At 36.7% G+C, this 18,130-nt stretch overlaps 1 protein-coding gene across 8 annotated transcripts in view; it reads left to right on the forward strand.

Annotated features, from left to right (window-relative positions):
- Positions 1-18,130, forward strand: part of CRACR2A (calcium release activated channel regulator 2A) — a 221,257-nt gene that overhangs the window by 15,378 nt on the left and 187,749 nt on the right. For 6 of the 8 annotated variants that reach the window (XR_003568605.1, XR_003568604.1, XM_027856428.1 and 3 more), the window contains one exon: positions 15,053-15,316. The exons of 1 other annotated variant lie outside the window; for it this stretch is intronic. The gene's annotated coding sequence lies outside the window, so the exon portion shown is untranslated. The remainder of the gene's footprint in view (positions 1-15,052; positions 15,317-18,130) is intronic. One more of the 8 variants, XM_027856430.1, reaches the window with a different exon arrangement.

Here is an 18,130-nt window from a genome sequence, read left to right on the forward strand (position 1 = left end):
TATAACCATATAGCTATGGTAGGATACTAATGTTAAAAAGGATGCATTTTGTGTAGGAAAAGCAACTTGGGATTATTAAAAATGCTACACAAATTCCTAAATGCAATCCAGCAAGATCTTCCCTGTTTTCAGTTCTGGGCTTAGTCCATAATTCATTTGTAATGCCTATCTCAGATATGGTAACTAATGGACTAACTCAATGGTCTATCCAACTACATGTCATAATCTGGGTGACAGCCATTTTCTTTTTAATTTTTTTTAATTTATGGAATAAAACAAACATTTCCGTACATAGTACTTACTTTTTTGATTGTCCTTGCAGGAAGTAGATTACTGTTTTGGCCTTTTTGATCATCGTTCTGTCTGGTGCTTTTTTAGATCTTTACTGAGGTGTTTACGGGAGAGTTGGGCTTACCTACATCATTTCATGTTTCTGTTTTAACCACTTCCACTTCCTCATGTAGCTTGTAGTGGGGTGTGATAGTCTAAATATTGTGGTTCCACTGTCATCAATAATTAAAATAGCTCACTTAAAGGAAAGAGACGTAATCTATTTCATTTTGGGTCTATTTGTTGTCTTTCTTTACAATTTCATTTGCAAGTTTTTGAGATGACTAGCTTAGTTGGGTCTGACATTAAATTTTCTACAGGCTTGTTTTCTTCTCTATTGCTTTTTACTGTTTTTGTAAGGTGATACTGCTGGAAATCTTCAATCATTTTCCTCCATAACATTTTGCAAATGAATTTGTAATATGAGCTAATGTTTCCTTTGGTTGTCACATCCCTCTGCTTGGTAAGAACAAACATTTGATACTGAAGGGCTTTTGTGACTTCCTTGTTTCGGTGACCATTTTACCTTGGTTAATCTTCTCTAAGGAATATTAATAATCAGATAGGAATAATAGTATAGGAATAGTAATAATCAGCAATAATTTCTAAACTTTTGTCTATTTGCCATTATGTAGTCAGTACTTTGATTAGTTTGCAACAATCATAATTACGTGAAGCAATTTCTTCTCATTGTTACCCATTCTTCTGATTTAGTGTCAATTTTAATCTTAGATCTAATTGTCAATGATATAACTACACACAGCTACCTCTAAAATGGCGTTCACAGAAGAAACAAAGCTATCACTCTTCGCAGGTGATATGATGATATACTTAGAGAATCCTAGAGAATCAAGTAAAAAACTACTCGAAATAATAAACAACTTTAGCAAAGTTGCAGGCTACGAAATAAAGTGACATAAATCATTGGCATTTCTATAAATTACCAACAAGGTCCAACAGCAAGAGATAGAAAGAGAAATCCCATTTAAAGTTACTATAGACATTATAAAATACTTGAGTCTACCTACTGAAACAAACCCAGTAACTATATAAACATAATTATGAAACATTTTTCACACATATAAAGCCAGATCTAAATAATTGGAAAAACATCAGTTGCTCATGGGTAGGCCGTGGGAATATAATAAAAATGACAATTCTACCTAAATTAATTTACTTATTCAGTGCCATACCAACCAAACTACCAAAAAATTATTTTGTAGAGCTAGAAAAAATAATAACAAGATTCATTTGGAAGAACGAAAGTTCCAGAATATCAAGGGAACTAATGGAAAGAAATGAGGAGGAAGGTGGCCTAGCCATACCAGACCTTAAGTTATAAAGCAGCAATCATCAGAACTTCTGGGTACTGGCTAAGAAATAGAGTGGTGGATCAATGGAATAGGTTAAGAATGCAAGACGCAATAGTCAGTGACTGTAGTAATCTATTATTTGATAAACCCAAAGACCCCAGCTTTTGGAATAAGAACTTACTCTTTGACAAAAGCTGCTGGGAAAACTGGAAAAGAGTATGGCAGAAACTAGGCATAGACCAAAATATTACACTGTATGCCAAAATAAAGTCAAAATGGATTCAGGATTTAGATGTAAAGGCTGATACTATAAGCAAACTGGGAGAGCATGGAATAGTTCATCTGTCAGATTTATGGAGAACAGAAGAATTATGACCAAACAGAAGATATAGAGATCATTATGAAATGCAAAATGGATAATTTTGATTGTATTAAATTGAAAAGTTTTCGCACAAACAAAGCCAATGCAACGATTAAGAGGGAAGCAGAAAACTGGAAAAGAATTTTTACAACCAGTGTCTCTGATAAAGCCCTCATTTCTAAAATATATAGAGGACTAAGTCAAATTTGTAAGGATACAAGTCATTCCCCAATTGATAAATGGTCAAAGGATATGAACAGGCAGTTCTCAGATGAAGATATTAAAGTCATCTATAGTCATATGAAAAAATGCTCTAAATCATTATTGATTAGAGAAATGCAAATCAAAGCAACTCTGAGGTACCACATCACACCTATCAGATTGGCCAACATGATAAAATGTTGGAGAAGATGTGGGAAAATTGAAACAGTAATGCATTGTTGGTGGAGTTGTGAACTGATCCAACCATTTTGGAGAGCAATTTGGAACTATGCCCAAAGGGCTATAAAAATGTACATACCCCTTGACCCAGCAATAGCACTTCTAGGGCGGTATTCCAAAGAGATCATAAAAATGGGGAAAAAACCCACATGTACAAAAATATTTATAGCAGCTCTTTATGTGGTGGCAAAGAATTGGAAATTGAGGGGATGTTCATCAGTTGGGAATGGCTGAACAAGTTGTGGTATATGAATGTAATGGAATGCTGTTATAGTGCTATAAGAAATGATAAGCAGGCAGACTTCAGAAATTCATGCCCAAGTGAAGAATTCACCCCATGATGTCATTGGTCCTCTTCAAAGATGAAGGACCAACAACAACAACAACAGCCTTTGACACTGTAGACCACCTTGTCCTCTTGGATACTCTCTCCTCTCTAGGTTTTCAGTGCATTGTTGTCTCCTGGTTCTCCTCCTACTTCTCTGAAGGCCCAGTGTCTTTTGTTAGTTCTCCATCTAGGTTACAAACACTAGCCTTGGGAGTACTCTAAGGCTCTGTCCTGGACTGTCTTCTCTTTTCTCCCTATATTGTCTAGCTTAGGAATCTCATTAGTTCTCATGCGCTCAATGATCATTTCTATGCGGATGATCCCCAGATCTTTCTGTCCGGCCCTAGTCTCTCTTGAGTTCCAGTCCTACTGATTAACTGTCTTTTGGACATCTCAAGCACAACATGTCCCAAACAAAACTCATTATCTTTTCTCCAAAATTCTACCCTCTTCTCAATTTTCTTATTATTGGGGGAGGGAGGTACCACCATCCTCCAAGTCTCCCAAGTATGCAAGCTCTGTGTCTTCCCTGGCTCTTCACTCACACTCATCCCACATAGTGGACTGCAATCTGCTAGAGAAAGTGGGAAGGAATGGGATCAAGTTTGCATTTAGAGAGTTTTACCTTGGGAACAAGAAGAGCAATCTTATCACCAGATAAGGGGCAGCTAAGTGCCCAGTGGATAGAATGCTAGGCCAAGAGTCAAGAAAATCTGAGTTCAAATGTGGCCTCAGACACTTACCAGCTGTGTGACCCTGGGCAAGTAACTTCACCCTGTTTGCCTCAGTTTCCTCATCTATAAAATGAGCTGGAGAAAAAAAATGGCAAACTGCTCCAGTGTCTTTGCCAAGAAAATCCCAAATGGGGTCATAAAGAGTCAGAACCAACTGAAACAAGTGAATAACAACAACAAATCAGAGCATGGTGTGCTATTTTGTCAGTTTTCTAGACTAGCAGAAAATGTTACTAATGCAAACTAACCTTAAAAGCATATCACGTATGCATTTTTAAAAGTCAGTTGTCAAGCATTTACCAGCATATCTCTGCATAATATCATGTTTGACATGCTATATTGAAAAGTGTAATTAATCCAGACAGTTGCAGATTAGGTCATTGAATTTATAAAGAGTTAGATAGTCCCTGGGAGGGTGTGCCTAGTACATTGTGGAAAAATTTGCACTTCTTGCTGTTCTCTGGGGGATAGAGGAGGAAGCTTTTGTGGCTTGAGTTCTTAAAATTTCTTTTTAGTGCTACCATAGGGCTGCCTACACTGTTCTATAAAAGCTACCCCATTTGGGATATGTATGGAAACAAAATCTTAAAAACAATAGCTCTGATGTCCATGAAATATTACAGTTTACAAAACATTATCCTCATAACAAACCCATAAATTAGATAATGCAAGTGTCATTATCCCTACTTTACAGAGTAGGAAATTTAGGCCCAAAGAGTTGCCTTTCTGATTCTTTTGGTTTGTCAAAGGTTGTACAGTTACTGAGTGGCAGATCTCATACCTAAGCCCATATAGTGTGCTTGGTAGTCCTTGAAAGACCAGCAGATACCAGCAGAGCAATGTAGCCACTAGAGGTGCTACACCCAGTCGAAAGAAGGCTTAGGGAAAGCAGTGTGATGATATTACCAGAAGCCATATGTGGGCTTGTGTAAATTAGGTGATTTCAGGCCCTTGCATGTTGGTATCTGGGCTACATTTGTTCTCTATGGGTTTGTCCTTCATGCCTGATCTTCGTTCATGCCTCCTTTCCCCCTAATGGTGTGTGTATTTGTAAGTTATTGCATTTGTGGGAGAGTGTATTTATGTGGGAGAGTTTTTATTAGTGACTTTTCTTACTATGCTATTTCTTTATTTTAAAATATTTTAGATGCCATAATTTGATGTAACTTTATTTTTTGTTTACTATTTTATTTTTCCCAATTACAGGTAGAAGCCATGTTTAATATTCTTATTTTAAATTTTGAGTACTGAACTCTCTGTCTTACTCTCTTCTCCCCTTTCCACCCTCCCAGTTGAGAAGGCAATATGCTACTTCTTGAAATGTTTTTGCTTTCATCAAATTTTATTCTCTGGCAGATTAGAGAAAAAAATAAATAGGTCAGGCCTTGTGAGTTATTGTTGTGAATCGATGTATACACACATATCTTTTACCTGAGGTAACTAACCTGGGGGGTGTCCCACATTTCACTTGGGGATGCTCCAGATTGACAACACTTAAAATGAGCACTAAAATTTAAGATGATCAAATGTCCTATGAAATGGTATTTATTCTTACCTTTGGGCACATATTAAATCCAACTCCCTGCTAAATTCTTTATTTGCTTCTCTTTCATTCTTTCTATAAGAATTTACTAAGGACCTCTTATGTTCTGGCCACTGTCTTAGGCACTAGGGAAAGAAAAGCAAAAATAAACAGCCCTTGACCTAAAGAAGATAACATTTTATTAGGGAAAAGAGTAGGAATACCAACAAATCAATACAGAATAAATACAAGTGTTTTCTGTGAGAAGGAACTAGCAAGTAGAGGGTAAACGATAGGTTTCCTATAGGAGGTGGAACTTGAGCTGAGCCGAGTGCTTTAGGAATACCAATTTGGCAGCTATGTGGAGGACAGACTGGAGAGTCGAGGGACTGGAAGGGGAGAGATTCTTTAGGAAACTATTGCAATAATCCAGGTGAGAAGTGTTGAGATCCCAAAGTAGGGTAGTGACTTCCTGAGTGGGGAGGAGACAGATATGAGATGTGTTATGGAGACAGAATTAAGAAATTTAGGGGCAACTAGGTGGCGCAGTGGATAGAGCACTGGAGGACCTGAGTTCAAATCCAGCCTCAGACACTTGACACTAACTAGCTGTGTGACCTTGGGCAAATCACTTAGCCCCATTGCCTAACCCCCCCTCCCAAAAAAAAAGAAAGAAAAGAAAGAAATTTGATACCTGGTTGAGTATTGGAGCTAAGAGAGAAGGAAGAGTCCAGAGTTTTGAATTGCTGTGATTAAAGGGGTGATGTCTTCAACAGAGGTAAGGAAGTTATGGAGAGAGGAGGTTTCAGGGGAAATATAATATCCTGATGAGGATATGTTGAGTTTGAGATGCCTTTAGGCCAGCAAGTTGAATGAGAGGAAATTTTAACTTGCTGGGCTATGGTCTCCTTATTTGTAAAATGGTTGACTTGTTACTAAATGATCCTGATGGCCCCTTACATGACAGCTAAATTGACTTACTCTTTGCCCTCCATATGTACTATTCTTTCACTAAGTCTGGAATGCTTTCTTCCTCTTTGATGTGTTGAATTCTTGACTATCTTTTGTAGTCCAGATCACATGCTACTTGCTCCAGGAAGTCGACCCAGATTGCCAAAGTTGGCAATGACCTTACTCATTAGACTTCCCATGGTACTTTGTTCTTGTTTTTATACTGTGTTATGCTTCGTTAATCTTATATAATTTTGTATTCTGCTCTTCTGTGTTTGTTTGTTATCTCCATTTTACATTGTAAATTCTGTGAGGAGCTTGTGTAATATATAAACTTTTTATTTCCTCTAGCACTAAGCACACTATTCTGGGCAAATTAGTATTTAATAATTGTTTTTGAATTAGTAAATAAATGAATACAATTTCTATAGCCTGTCCTCTCCTGACCCTGTGCTTTTGCATGTATGTAGCCAAGTAGATGTTTTTTGTGTCACCTCCTTCTAGTGATTTGTACAACAGTCTTGTATAACAGTAGGTGGAGGTGTTTGAAGGGGAAGAAAAGAATAACAACACTTTTTTTTTTGGTAAGTTATTTATTTTAAACTTGAATACAAAATGAGAAAAGAAAAAAAAAGACATTGCCATGTGTACAGCAGAACATAAGAGAGGATTCAATATAAAACAATAAATTTCCATTTCAAGAAAACCTATATAATAAATACTACATATTGTTTTCAAAGCTGCCCAGGTTTTCTTTGCTTCCTTCTAGCTTTTCTTTTGTTCTCCACTGTGCTTTTTCCTTTTTCCTTTATTTTTCCCCTCCCCTTCCCTGCTACCCTACAGAAGGCTACAACTAAACAAATGTATATATATATATATATATATATATATATATATATACATGTGTGTGTGTGTATACATATACATAGATATCTATAAACATACATATAAACATTCACACAGATATATGTGTATATATAAAAGACTGTACTATGCTTATTTGCTTATTTCTGCTTGTCATCTATTTTTTTAAAGCTGGATAGCATCTTCCTTCATAAGTCTAAGTCTTTCCATGTTTTTCTAAATCACCCAGCTCACCATTTCCTACACCACAGTGATATTCCAACCCAATCACATCCTATCTGAGAGACTGTCTGTGAAAGTTTCCCCCGTTTTTCTTCATTCCTTCTGTTCTTGGTTATATAGGTTTTATTTGTACAGGAAGATTTTAATTTAAAATAATCAAAATTATTCATTTTACACTTCAACAATATTCTCACCTTATAATATAGTTTAAGTAGTGATACTGCTGAATCTGCTTCCTTTATATCTTTTTTCCCTGGTTTCTTTGAAGTTCCTGACCTTTTGTTCTTCCAAATGAATTTTGTTAGTATTTTTTTCTAACTCAGGAAGATAATTTTTTAGTAATTTAATTGGCACGGCATTGACTAAATAGATTAAAATTATAATTTTTTAAATTATATTGGCTTTGTCTACCCATGGATGACATATTACTTCAGTTATTTAGATCTGACTTTATTTGAATAAAAACTATTTTATGTTATGTTCATATAGTTCCTGTGTCTGTTTTGCCAGGTATACTCTCAGGTATTTTATACTGTCTGGTTATTTTAAATGGTCTAAAACAATATTAAATAATATTACTGACACATAGTGTAGTTTCTTTGTTTTTGTCTTTTGATTAAATCTATTTTAGCTTTAACTTTGTATGAGATCATGATTACTAGCCCTATTTTTTTACATAATAAAATTTACTCCAGCTCTTTATTTTATCTTTTTGTGTATCTCTCATTTTTATAGCATTTCTTGAAAGCAGCAGACTGTTGAATTCAAATTTTTAATCTGTTATCAGTTTTCATTTTATGGGTAAATTAATTCCATTCACATTCTAAGCTATTCTAAGCTTGTTGTATATTTTCCTCCTTCCTATTTTTCCTTGCTATTCTTCTCATTTTATTCCTACCCTTCCTTACTCCTCTGCTTTACTTCTACTTATTTTCTTGCCCTCCTATTCCTTAACCTACCCACCACTCTAAGAGTCCCTCCCTTATCCTCTCCCCCCACCCTATCCCCTTGTCCTCTTATTTCTTTCTGATTTTAGAAGACTTTTATACACTTTCAAATATATATGTTGTTCCCTCTTTAACCCATTCCCAATAAGAGTAAGGTCTCAGCACTACCCACCCTTCCCTCTACTAACTTATTCTGTATCAGTTTTTTTATGCCTTATTTGTATGAGATAATTATTCCTTTTTATCTCTCCCTACATAGTTTTATTTTTTTAGAATCACTCCATCATGCATAGTTCAGCCCAAGCCTTTCTTTCAAGCTACTCAAATAATGATAACAGTCATAAGAATACTGATAATATTTTCAAATATAAGGAGTAAACAATTTGACCTTATTGAGTCCCTTATAATTGGTCTTTAATGTTTAACTTACATTTCTCCTGAATGTTATATGTCAAATTTTTCTCTAAGTTCTGCTGTTTTGAAAGTCTTTCAGTTAATTAAATATCCATTTTTTTATTCAGGATTATACTTAACTTTGCTGGGTAAGTTACCTTTAGTCGTAACCCCAGCTCTTTTACTCTATGAAATGTACTGTTCCAAGACCTATGGTTCTTCAACATAGTAGCTGCTAGGTCTTGTGTAATCCTTATTGTAGCTCCATGATATTTAAATTTCTTTTTCTTGTTGCTTCCAATATTTTCTCCTTAACCTGGGAGCTTTGAGACTTGGCTATGATATTCCTATAAGTTTTCCTCCTGGGATCTCTTTCAGGTGGTGATCAGTGGATTTTTTCTGTTTCTCCTTTGCCTTCTTGTTCTAGAACTTCAGGGCAATTTTCCTTGATAATTTCTTGTAATATTGCATCAAGATTCTTTTTTATAATAATTTTCAGGTAGTTTCACTATTCTTTTATTATTTCTCCTCTATTCTCCAGATCATTTGTTTTTCTGATGAGATGTTTCACATTCTCTTCTATTTTTTCATTCTTTTGATTTTGTTTTATTATTTCTTGGTGTCTTAGAACATCATTACATTCCCTTTGCCCAATTCTAGTTTTCAAGGAATTATTTTCTTCCTTAAGTTTTTGATTCTGTATTTCAAATTGTTTGACTTTCTTTTCATAATTTTCTTGGATTGCTCTTTTTTTTTCTAATTTTTCCTCGATTTCTCTTATTTGATTTTTAAAATCCTTTTTAAGTTTTTCCAAGAATTCTTTTTATGCTTGAGACCATGTGACATTTCTCATTGAAAAAAGAGTGGCTTTTTTTTTAAGCTCCATTATCTTTTTCTGAATATGAATGCAGATTTCTTCTGTCCCCATACTAGCTATCTATGGTTGGGTTCTTTCTCCTTTGCTTACTCATTACTTATTTTACTTTATTTTGTTTTTAGCAGCAATTAATGTAATCAAATTCTAGTCCTGACATATGGAGGATGATGCCCCCAACCCTCAGGTCCTTGTTACTGTTATTTTCTGAGATCTATTCCGGGGCTCAACCTTGGGCTCTCCTTTCCATTCCTAAGCCACAGGTAGGGCCCCCAGCTACACTATCCTGCTTCTGGAGGTGTTTGTACTTTACTCAAGCTGAACCTCCACTCTTGGAGGTTGGGTCTTTCCTGGGGTCTTCTCAGTTGTCTTAGGAGAATTGACTTGTTTATTTCTGCTGCTCTATGTTCCTTCTGAGGTAATTTCTGTCTTTTTTTGTGGAGGAAATTTGGAGAGTTGAAAGTTTTCTGACCTACTCCACCACCTTCCCAGAGTCCTCTCCCAATAATACTTAAAAAAAACTATTATTCATGGCACTTTTTAAAAAGAAATTTGAGTTCTCAATTTTTACCATCACTCCAGCCTCTTCTACCCTCACTGAGAAGGCAAACAATATAATACCAGTTATACATGTGAAATCATGCGAAATGTATTTCCATATTAGCAATGTCACCAAAAAGCCAGAAAAATAAAGAAAGTGAGAAAATTATACTTCAAAATGCACTCAGAGTTCATTAGTTTTCTCTCTGGAGATGGATAGCATTTTTCATTATGAGTCTTTTGGAATTGTCTTGGATCATTGTATTGATTAGAATAGCTAAATCTTTCACAATTGATCATCATTACAATATTGCTGTTACTGTGTACAATTATCTCCTAGTTCTGCTCACTTCATTATGCATCTGTTCATGTAGTTCTTTTCAGGTTTTTCTGAAACCATACCCCTCGTTATTTCTTATGCCATAAAATATAATTTCCCTGATTATCTCTTTCAATTAAATCTATCTTTGCTTTTGCATTGCCTGAGATAATGGTTGCTACCCCTGCCTTTTTTACTTCAGCTAAAGCAGAATAGATTCTGCTCCAATCCCTTATTTTAACTTTGTATATGTATCTTTCCATTTCAAGTATATCTCTGGTAAACATCATATTTTTGTATTCTCATTTCTAATCCATTCTGCTATCCATTTCCATTTTATCAGTGGGTTTATCCTATTCAGAGTTACGATTATTAACTGTGTATTTCCTTTCCTCCTATTTTTCTTTTATCTTTCTCTCTCTTTTTATATTGTCCTTCCTCAAGAGTCTATTTTGTTTCTGACCACTGCATCCCTTAATTTGATCTCCTTTTTCTCATTCCCCTTTTTCTTTCCTTCCCATCTTATTTCCCTGTTGGATAGGATAGATTTCTATACCCAACTGAATGTGTATATATATTCTTCTCTCTTTGAACCAATTCCAGTGAGAATGAGTTTCAAGCATTGCCTGCCACCTACCCAATTTCCCTTTCCATTATAAAAGCCTTTTCTTGTATACCTCTTTTACGTGAGAACATTTCCCCCATTCTACCTCTCCCTTATCCCTTTTCTAGGGGCATCCCTCTTTCTCACCCCTTGATTTTGTTTTTGAGATCACCAACATAATCAACTTACATCCATGCTTTCTTTCCACGTAGACTCTTTTAAACTAACCTAATAATAATTAAGTTCTTAGGAAATACATGTATCAACTTCTCACATAGGAATGTAAATAATTTAGCTTTATTGAATCCTTTATGATTTCTCTTTCACATTTATCTTTTTATACTTCTCTTGAATCTTGTGTTTGTCAAATTTTCTATTAAGCTCTGGTCTTTTAATCAGGAATGCCTGAAAGTCCTCTATTTAATGAAATGTCTATTTTTTTCCCCCCTGAAGTATTTCCTGAATACTTAGTTTTACTGAGTAGATTATTCTTTATGGTAATACTAACTCCTTTGCTTTTCAAAATATCATATTCCAAGCCTCCCACTCCACTGCTAAATCTTGTGTGATCCTAACTGGGGCTCCACAATATTTGAGTTTTTTTTTTCTTTTTTCCTGGCTGCTTGTAATATTTTCTTCTTAACTTGGGAGCTCTGGAACTTGGCTATAATATTCCTGAGAGTTTTCATTTTGGGATCTCTTTCAGGAGGTTATGGGTGGATTCTCTCAATTTCTATTTTATCCTCTGGATCTCAGATATTAGGGCAGTTTTCCTTGATAATTTCTTGAATTATAATGGCTAGGCTTTATTTTAAACCATGGCTTTTAGATAGTCCAAAAATTCCTAAATTATATCTGCTCAATCTATTTTCCACATCATTTGTTTTTCTGATGAGATATTTCACATTTTCTTTTATATATCATTCTTTTGACATTTTATTGTTTCTTAATATCTTGTGAAGTCATTAGCTTCTACTTGCCCACTTCTGATTTTTTTTTTGTTTTTTGTTTTTTTGTTTTTGTTTTTAGGCAATTGAGGTTAAGTGACTTGCCCAGAGTCACACAGCTAGTAAGTGTCAAGTGTTTAGTCTGAGGCCGGAGTTGAACTCAGGTCCTCCTGACTTCAGGGCCAGCGTTCTATCCGCTGCACCACCTAGCTGCCCCATCCCACTTCTGATTTTTAAGGAATTTTTTTTCCAGGGAGTTTTTGTACCTCCTTTTCCATGTAGTCTATTCTGCTTTTTAAGGAGTTCTTTTCTTCATTGAATTTTTGTGCCTCATTTAGCATTTAGCCAATTCTGTTTTTTTAAGATTCTTTTTCTTCAGTATTTTTTATACCTCTTTTACCAAGCTATTACTTTTCTTTTCATAATTTTCTTGCATCACTCTCATTTCTTTTCCTGACTTTTCCTCTATTACTCTTATATTTTTCTTTAATTCTTCCAGAAATTCTTGTTGCATTTTTCTTTGATGTTTTGCTTGTTGCTGTTTTCATATTGTTGTCTTCTTCTGAGTTTGTGTCTTGGTCTTCTCTGCCATTGTAGTAGCTTTTTATGTTCAAGTTCTTTGTTATTGTTGTTGTTGTTTATTATTTGCTCATTTTCCCAGCCTATTTCTTGCCTTTGAATTTTATGTTAAAGTTGGGCTCTGCTCATCCAGGGATGGAGAGGCAGTATCTCAAGCTTCAGGCTTTGTCATGCCACTGTTTTCAGAGCTAGCTCTGGGGATCTGCAGATTTTCAGGCTTCCAACATGGTTTGATCCAAGGAGAGATGTGGTCACTGCTCTCCTGGTCTGTGCTCTGGTTTTTACCCAGGAAGGGCCCCTGTTCTCCTGCAGCTAAAAGCACTAGTGCTCTTCTCTGCCCTAGAACTGCTGAGAGAGCCCCTGCTCCCTTATGACCAACCACAAGCACTCTTCTCCACCTTGGAACTGCAACCCAGAAATTTGTATGGGCAATAGAGTTGCCAATCAGTGCCAGGTTTTACACCCAGGGCCAACAAAAGGTCCCCTTGTAATCTCTTTCTGACTAAGGTAATTGTCCAATTTCCTTACTGTCTCTGGGCTGAGAGTTCCTGAAGATGCTGGTGCTGCCACTGTTGCAACTGCCTCCAAAGCTCATTGCTGGTGCTACCACTGCCTGTGCTCCAGGCCTGTCCCTACCCCAGTGTCACACTTTCCCACTGATCTCCTAAGTTATCTTAGGTTGGAAAAATGTCTTACCCTGACATTTTGTTGACTTTGCTGCTTCAGAATTTTATTTGAGGCATTATTTTAAAATTGTTTGGAGAGGAATGTTGGGAGAGTTTAACTGAGTTACTGCCTCTACTCTGCCATATTGGCTCCACCCCTGTGTGATTGGAGCTTATGGTCATTTTATGACCTAATGAAACTATGAGTTTCATATATCTGTCAGCTGAAGTATATCTTCTTCCCCTCCTTTCCTTTCCTTCCTTCATCCATCTCTTCTTCCCTACTTTCTTTCTTCCTTCCCTCCTTCCTTTTATCCTTTTTCTCTCCTTCCTTCCTTCCTTCCTTCCTTTTTATCAACCATCTGGAGAATAGCTTGGCATGGTAGCTAGACTGCTGGATTTGGAGTCAGGAAGATGGGTTAAATCCTGCCTCTAACACTTAATAGGCAAGCCATTCTATTTCTTTGTGACTCAGGCAACTTTATAGGACTCATCAATTGAGCCATATGTGAGTTACAGTCTGCATTGGTTAAGGAAGTAGATAAGTATGCTCTCTCACACACACACACACACACACACACACGCACATGCACACACACATGCACTCTCTCATATACACATATGCATTAGAAAAGCTTCATAGAGAAGTAGATAGAATATTAGACAAAGTAAGGAAGATATGTCCAAATCCTGTCTTTGACACTCATTTGGTGATCTTGGGCAGATTCTCAGACTTTTCTACTTATTGTGTTTATGTTTTACATTGGTTAACTAAAAAAACACATACAGACATACATAGATGCAATACTAGATTATGAGGAAATAATCACATTTCAGAAACTTGGTACAGCATGTATCTAGCCTGGCACCTGAAATAAGAAACCACAAGTATGGTGTACATTCAGGAGATAGAGCATTCCTGAGCTACTCTTCATCTCTATACACACATAGAAAATGACACTCCACATTCCCCATACCTCTACCCAGTAGCATCTTAAATGGAATAATACTATAGATTTTCTTTTTCCCAGGGAAATATTTGAGTCATAAAGGAAATAAGAAGTCTGGGGCTTAGTAGGCAAAGACAGTCTTTTATTTTGAGTCTCACCTTGGTTGGTAGGATTGGACTTGTTTTTATCCATCCCAGAGGAGCCCACTGAGTGGTGCAAGGTAATAGCTAAAGAGTATAAAAGACTGGACAGACAAAGTTTGGCCAAGGATATTATTGAAGAATGCGGAGATGGAGGGTATGGAATAGAGAGCATGAAAGGCCGTGTTGTGTAGGGGTCACTAGTAAGTGATCTTGGCCAAGGCATTTCATGTCTCTGGGTTTCAGTTTCTTCATCAGCAAAATGAGAGAGACTAGATTTTTCCTATTTTATTGTAAGGATACATCTAGCTCTAAATCCTATGGTGATCCTTAAGACTAGGGATATAAGGAATTTAAAATTTCATAATTTATTTTGTACAACTGAAAACAGAGAATCTCCCATCTTAAGAGACAGGTACCAGAAAAGGTCATGGGGCACCTGGGCAGGGTCTTAGAAATGATAGCATGTTGAAGATTAAGAGACAACAATGATCATCTAGTCCAATGGTTTTCAGAGTGTAGTCTGTGGACTCCTGGGATCCCTGAGACCCTTTTAGGAGGTCTACAAGGTCAAAATTATTTTCATAATAATAATGAGATGTTACTTGTCTTTTAAAATACTTCTCCTTTTTCTAACTACATATCTAGATGAGGCCTGATTTTCTACAAACACTTCAACCAGAACAGTATGTCACAACAGCTTGAATGTAGAAGTAGAAGAATTCAACTGTCTTCTGCTAAGCCAGATATTAAAAAGATTTACAAAAATACAATACAATGCATTGCATGAAATACAGTTTACAAGTCTGTATAAAAGAGTGGACATACATCAGATTGCCTGCCATCTTGAGGAGGGGGGGAATGGAGGGAGGGGGGAGAAAAGTTAGAACTCAAAATCTTATAGAAGTGAATGTTGAAAACTAAAAACAAATAAATAAAATTTTAGAAAAAGAGTAGTCAGTCAAAATTTGGCCAAGTTGATTAATGCCAAAGTAAGGAAGTCTTCACTCTCTCTATTCCTTTTGCAGATGACATCATCCTGATTCTTCAAGGAAGCTGGCTCAGAGACATGGTCAGGTGATATGATTGCTTGACAAAGGGGTGTAGCCTTTACATGGATTGTTATTCTTCATAAATTTTATTGTCTGGGAATTCCATTACACATAATCTATCTCAACTGGATCTCTCCCCAAGGAGAGCAAGAAGCTAGAAGAAAACCAGAGGAGTAAATGTCCTGAGTGTTGAGAGAGAGAAACTCCAAGTATAAGGAATTGAGCTTGGCCTTAAAGCAGGTGTGTGACCATCTATGTCACTTGTTCTTTTGATAAAAATGTGAGGAGTAAAGATCAAGATTCTGTATGGGGATGGAGGTGGGGGAAGGCCACAAGAAGGCTGAGAACAATCAACAAAGGCTTTGTGTGGTGGTGGTGGTGGTGGTGATGATGATGGTGGTGGTGGTGGTAGTGAGGTGGTGGCTTGGGGTAACTGATCTCGTGAAAATCCAGCCAGTTGGCCAATAAGACCAACCTTAGAAAACATCTGGGTTTCATGTACTTTCAGTTTCACACATTCAGAGGACGGTCTTAATAGGTTTAATCGTCTAACATTTTTTTCTTTCTGGTCTGGTGAGGGTGCTTGATTTCTTAGATAGAAAAGAGATAATACAGAGCTGACCAAATGTTTTCCTCAGGATCAGAATTGTTACCCTAATCCTAAAGAAATTTCCCTGGTGGTGTGTGGGCATAAAAGCCTAACATTTATATGTGGATGGGAAACTGGGGTGTCATCTAGTACAGTCCCTTCATTTTACAGATGAGGAAACTGAACCCCAGAGAAAGGAGTGACTTGTTTAAAGTCACAAAGGTAGCAGAGGTAGCAAGGTCCTAAACTTTTGATACTCCTGTGGATGATATGGTTAAAAGAGCAGCACAGTAGGAGTTGGCTACCCCCCACCCCAAAAATGCTTAGTGAAAATAACTCACTGTTCTGTGCTTAATAAATGCTTATTGACTGACTGGCTCACTGTTAGCTTTGTAAACTGTAAAGGTCTGTCTTGTAATCTCTTAGCCACAGTTCTCTACAGTTTGCAAAGGGCTTTCTTTGTGTGAGAGACGTAGTGTAAATATTATTTTAACTTTACTGGTGAGGAAAATCAAGTCTCAGAGTGAGATTGTCCAAGGTCACATAGCTAGCAAATTTCAGAACCAGAATTCAGACGCAGGTTTTATTACTTCAAGTCTAATATGATTTCCATTACAAAATGCCTCACCTCTTGGGGATTTGCCTGGCATTATAGGTCACTTTCTTCCCCCATACCCCCTACACACACACCTCCCTCACCAGGTCAGATATGTATATTTGGTTCAAGTATGGTACAGTGCCAGTTTGGAAGCACTGACTAGCCAGCCATACAACTCATTGAGCCCATCTCATACAGTCCATTGTTTGGATACTTATGATATTTATTGTCATAACTTCATCTTGATTGGCAGTTCCTGGAGAGTAAGGAGAGTGCTTTGGGACTTCCCATAAATTTCTGCCTTGAACATAGTAAATGCCCAATAAATATTTATTGATTGACTTCCATTACATTAAGGAACCATAGTCCCATATTTTTTGATCATTCAGGCACCATCAGAATAAGAATCAGAGGATCGTAGGTTTTAGATTTGAAAGAGACCATAGAGTCCTTACTCCCTCATTTTACAGTTAGGGAAATTGAGACCAAGATCAGTGAATATTTATCAGATATTTGATAAGAGCAAGGCATGTACTAAATACTTCTGCTGCCGGAGCTTGGTGTGATGTCACTCACAGCAGCAAATCTGTCAAGGTTTTAGGCCAGTGCAAGGTGTAACAATGCCACTTATTTATCACAGAATTTCAGAACTGAATTGGACGTTAAAGGTCACCTAGGCACAGAATCTAGTTAGGAGAAAGCTCAGAGGATACCTTATCCAACGTGGAACTGCCCCCAGTCATCTAATTACTAACCCAGTACTCTTTTCATTCTGCTACTATGCTCCCTAGGCCAGAGATACCTAAGTACGTCTGTTCCAACTGTAAACTGGAGGAAGGGTGATATCCACCTCTGACCGTTGTGTTCTCATGGGTAGCAGAATCAGTAAGACATATGAGTGCTATGGAAATCCATTGAAAGCTCCCTCTGGATGATCCCTCTGTAGTTCACCTCTTGATTATCTGGAATTAGAATTCATTATGATTGGTTATGATGATGAAATAGAAACTATCTCTGAACACAATGGGATTAGAGAAACTATTACCAGATTTTTCTAGGAATGGATAAGTTTTTCCAGGAGAGGCATTTCCTTTCTCTCCTCCATGCCCTTTCATGGTTCAGTGAGTGACAGTTAATTTATGTGTGTTTCTTGTGTCCCTTGTTTTTACCAGGGGGATGGCAGTGGTAAGGAGTAAGTTGAGTTGGGCTTAAATCATAAGACAAATTAATGAGAATAACATGGCAGACTGTTTCTGCCTGTCTCTGGGCATCAGTTATGTTATGTTGTTTGAATAAAAGAAGAAAGATTTAGAAGTAGAGAACACCAAAACACCAAAACATTGTGTCACCTACTGGCTGGCTATGGTTCTTATATGAGGCTAGTAAAATAGGGGAAATTCTATGGCCTCCAATCTTGTCATGCACCTCCCTACCATTTTCAGTCAATTCAGCAATTTAAACAACATTTAAAAAAACAACTTTATTGTTGCCTTTTGTTTTTAACACTATACTTGTAGGACCAATTCATAGCTGTGCCAACAGTGCATGAGACCCAAGAGGTTTTGTGGTTGAGTCAGGATTGACTCATTTGACACCAGATCTAATGCTCTTCACACTTTACGCTTAAACTGCCCTGCCCCTGTTGAATTCTGCCTTGAAACAACATGAAAGCATAAAAAAATTATGCATAGTCAGTAATTAAAATAATTGTGTCTGACAATGTTTCCCATCTTACACATCCATAGTTCCCACCTTGAAACTGAGAGGAAGAAAGTATGTTTCCTTTTTAGTTGTAATTGTTCATTATAATTTGTGATAATTCAATGGCTTTTTATCATCTTTATTATTGTAGTCATTGAGTGTATTA

Source organism: Vombatus ursinus, unplaced genomic scaffold, assembly GCF_900497805.2.
Source record: "Vombatus ursinus unplaced genomic scaffold, bare-nosed wombat genome assembly UNPS02011431.1, whole genome shotgun sequence".
Classification (NCBI taxonomy): domain Eukaryota; kingdom Metazoa; phylum Chordata; class Mammalia; order Diprotodontia; family Vombatidae; genus Vombatus; species Vombatus ursinus.